Source organism: Amphiprion ocellaris, chromosome 9 (assembly GCF_022539595.1).
Source record: "Amphiprion ocellaris isolate individual 3 ecotype Okinawa chromosome 9, ASM2253959v1, whole genome shotgun sequence".
Lineage (NCBI taxonomy): Eukaryota > Metazoa > Chordata > Actinopteri > Pomacentridae > Amphiprion > Amphiprion ocellaris.
Window position 1 is genome coordinate 3,120,225 of NC_072774.1, and position 4,651 is coordinate 3,124,875.

The following is a 4,651-nucleotide window of genomic DNA, read 5'->3' on the forward strand; positions in this document are numbered from 1 at the left end:
CGAAAAAAAAAATGCCATTTTTCAAACATGTTGTAAAAACGTGCCATATGATGAAATAATGTAAAGGAGGGCGTGGAAAACACTCCAGAAAGGTTTTCATTGAAAAAAATATCATCATGAATTTTGGCGCAAAAAAAACCGCCTTACTATACTATGTCGAAAAAAAATGGCATTTTTCAAACATGTTGTAAAAATGTGCCATATGATGAAATAATGTAAAGGAGGGCGTGGAAAACACTCCAGAAAGGTTTTCATTGAAAAAAATATCATCATGAATTTTGGCGCAAAAAAAAAAACGCCTTACTATACTATGTCGATAAAAAATGCCATTTTTCAAACATGTTGTAAAAATGTGCCATATGATGAAATAAGGTAAAAGAGGCCATGAAAAACACTATGGGAAGGTTTTCTTTGAAAAAAAATCATGAATTTTGGCGCAAAAGAAACGCCTTACTATACTATGTCGAAAACAAATGCGATTTTTCAAACATGTTGTAAAAACGTGCCATATGATGAAATAATGTAAAGGAGGCTGTGAAAAACACTCCAGAAAGGTTTTCTGTAAAAAAAAAAATCATCATGAATTTTGGCGCAAAAAAAAAACGCCTTACTATACTATGTCAAAAAAAATGCCATTTTTCAAACATGTTATAAAAACGTGCCATATGATGAAATAATTTAAAGGAGGGTGTGAAAAACACTCCAGAAAGGTTTTCTTTGAAAAAAAAATCATCATGAATTTTGGCGCAACAAAAAACGCCTTAGTATACTATGTCGAAAAAAAATGCCATTTTTCAAACATGTTGTAAAAACGTGCCATATGATGAAATAATGTAAAGGAGGTGGTGAAAAACACTCCAGAAAGGTTTTCTTTGAAAAAAATATCATCATGAATTTTGCCGCAAAAAAAACGCCTTGCTATACCATGTCGAAAAAAAATGGCATTTTTCAAACATGTTATAAAAACGTGCCATATGATGAAATAATTTAAAGGAGGGTGTGAAAAACACTCCAGAAAGGTTTTCTTTGAAAAAAAAAAATCATCATGAATTTTGGCGCAACAAAAAACGCCTTACTATACTATGTCGAAAAAAAATGCCATTTTTCAAACATGTTGTAAAAACGTGCCATATGATGAAATAATGTAAAGGAGGGCGTGAAAAACACTCCAGAAAGGTTTTCTTTGAAAAAAAATCATCATGAATTTTGGCGCAAAAAAAACGCCTTACTATACTATGTCGAAAAAAAATGCCATTTTTCAAACATGTTGTAAAAACGTGCCATATGATGAAATAATGTAAAGGAGGCGTGAAAAACACTCCAGAAAGGTTTTCTTTGAAAAAAAAATCATCATGAATTTTGGCGCAAAAAAAACGCCTTACTATACTATGTCGAAAAAAAATGCCATTTTTCAAACATGTTGTAAAAACGTGCCATATGATGAAATAATGTAAAGGAGGGCGTGAAAAACACTCCAGAAAGGTTTTCTTTGAAAAAAAATCATCATGAATTTTGGCGCAAAAAAAACGCCTTACTATACTATGTCGAAAAAAAATTCCATTTTTCAAACATGTTGTAAAAACGTGCCATATGATGAAATAATGTAAAGGAGGCCGTGAGTTAATGTCATTTAATTGTATTTAATGTTTAACTTCATTAAACCGACAAAATATTGAATGAGATAATTAAACACAATAAAAAACATGTATGAAATTAAACAAAATTTTAAAATACAATTATTACAAATTACAGAGAAAATATTTCAGATAATTAAACATTTTTAAAAAAACACTTTTTAAACAAGAATAATATTAAACACTTGAAAAAAATACTTTTTAAACAAGAATCGTATTAAACATTTGAAAACATACTTTTTAAATAAGATTAATACTATACATTAAAGAAATGTTTTAAACAAGAATAATATTAAACAATTAAATACTTTTAAACAAAAACATTGTTTTCTAAGTTTTATTCTATCAAATGCTTTTTTCCTTTGATTTAATTGCTTTTTGTTATGTAGTTTATTTCTTTCATCTTCTTTTTTGTCAAGATTTTAACCCCAACTTTAAACATAAAATAAACCCTTAAATCACAATGAAAATACTTCTGTTGTCACAATCATGAGTTAGTCAATTATTCAGTTTATCAATTCAACTTTATTTGTTTAGCACCTTTTACACAGATGACAAAACTAAACAAGCAAAGAGACAAAACTATGCTAAAATTAGGATTAAAACTCAAAAACCTTTAAAAAAAAAAAAAAAAAAAAAAGATTTAACACATAGTTTTCTACACTAAAGTCTGGTCTCCAGAACTTCCTAAAAACTCTCAAAGTCTCTTCTGCTGCAGGTTGCTTTGTAGAACTGTTCCAGAAAACCTCACTAAACCACATGGAGGGGCCTCAAGATAGTCGTCCAAATGAAACCATACAAAAACCAAACTAGCACAACCCAAACGCTAAAGTCTCCTGCAGCCTACCAGAGAACCTCTGAGAACAGAGAATCAGGACAGGAACTCTTACCTTCTGGACAACCAACGCTGGTTCTCAAACAAGAATACAGAATGTGTCTGACCAAAAACCTCTAAAGACTCACTACAGCCAAGATAAAGACACAACTCAGCTGTACCAAATCCACTAATCACTGCACACATTAGCACCATGTGCTAACTGTGGCTAAAGAACCACATTTACCAAGACAAATATCCAGTACAAAGTCCTAAAACACACCAAGAAACACGTTAAAGACGATTTTACTGCTGGAAGCTGCAAGCCAACGCCTAAAGAACAAAGTAAAGCAATGGAGCCAAACCCGGTTCACAAGTGAAGAGAAACAGAGGAAATGTTTGTCTGCAGCCACATAAAGCAGGAAGACACTGAGCTGCTCAGGTGTTCCTGATAACACCAAGCAGCCACCTGGACAGCCAATAGGAACACAGCTTCCTGGAAGTCCAGAGTCAGTCAGAACCCTGACAAATTTATTTTCATCAGTTTTTTTAGTGGAAGTCACAAATAAAGGAGCTCTTGGTTTTTCCCGGCGTTGCTGAGTCCAAAGCTGCTGTTTCAACACAGAACGTTCACATGCATCCATAAACCTCTCAGCACTCAAACACCCACAGACAGGAGGCCGGCTGGACCGAGGCTCGGTGGTGTCCTCAGACCCATGAGTCGGGGAGTCGCTGAACTTGTTGGTCCGGTTTGAAGGCCTCTGTGTGGTCCAGTAGAAGTCAAACACACAGGCATAGATTAGGACTCAAACTTCCTGGCTCATCGTGGACGAGGACGTGCATCATTGACAAGGATGCAGCAACTCAGTTTTATTGAGTTTCATTATTTTCATGAAAATTTACACTTTTACTGTTCCTTTATAGACGACCCACTGTGACCCAATGCACACTTATTATTCACCCTACTTGTGATTGTATCTAAATAAATAATACTTATCTGCTTGTGTCCCTGCTTTCATGCTATTAGCATTTATATGCTCATTATATGTCAATTGTGTATATGTCTAAGTATTTGAAATAATTTTTCTCCACAGTATTTTTATTTTGTTTTTCACAGCAATGGAAACATCTTTACATTGTATATAAAATAGAATACAAACTGTTTTGCTGCTTTTTAAAAAAATAACAACACAAAAAAACAACACAAAAACAAACAAACAAAAAAACTAACAGCAAACAAATAAACAAACAAACTGCTTCTCTCCTCTATAAACTTTAGTGCAAGTCCAGTTACAGTCTGTTATTTCAAAGATAACACAACAAAATCAGCACTTAAGTGCCCTTATTTTAGTACATAAGTGCTCATGCATTCCTATGAGAATATACACAGAAATAAAAATGCAGGTGCAGAAGCTGCATGGTCCATCAATCACTCATCAATCTGAAGGTCTGCTAAATCTTGATCTTTGACGTACTTCACAAAGGGTCCCCATATGTTTTCAAAGACCCGCTGCTTGTCTTTCAAAATGTAAGTTATTTTTTCTACAGGGAGATTTGACAGCATCTGTCTCAACCACTGGCTGATACTTGGTCTACTCATTGATTTCCAAAGTAACGCAATACACTTCTTAGCAGTAAGCAAGCTGAGGTCTATAAAAGCTCTTTCATGTTTTTTATATTTGGAATTTTTTGGATACAGTCCCAGGAGGAAAAATTTTGGATTTGTTGGAATTTGTTTTGAAATAATTTTTTCTGTTGTTTTCCTCACCTCCTCCCAAAATGGGCTTATTTTCCTACATTGCCAGATACAGTGAAAAAAAGTTCCCTTCGCATCTATGCATTTTGTGCAGATGTCTGGAATGTTTTTGTCATATTTATTTAATTCAACTGGAGTGATGTAAGTCCTCATTAACCATTTGTAATGAATTAACTTATAGCGTGTGTTTATAGATTTGGTGTGTGCTTCAGCACAGGCCAAACTCCAGTCTTCCTCTGAAATCTCCAATTGTAAGTTTTCTGACCAGGCCTTGCGTTTGTGATGCGAGTTTTCAGATGATGAAGATGTCAGTAGATTGTAAATTTCTGAGATGAGACCTTTTCTCTGGCTGTTTTTTAGCATCATTTTTTCTAATGAAGATTGTTTAGGTTTCTTATGTTCATTGTTTTGACTAGTTTTAATAAAGTTTCTAATCTGGAGGTATTT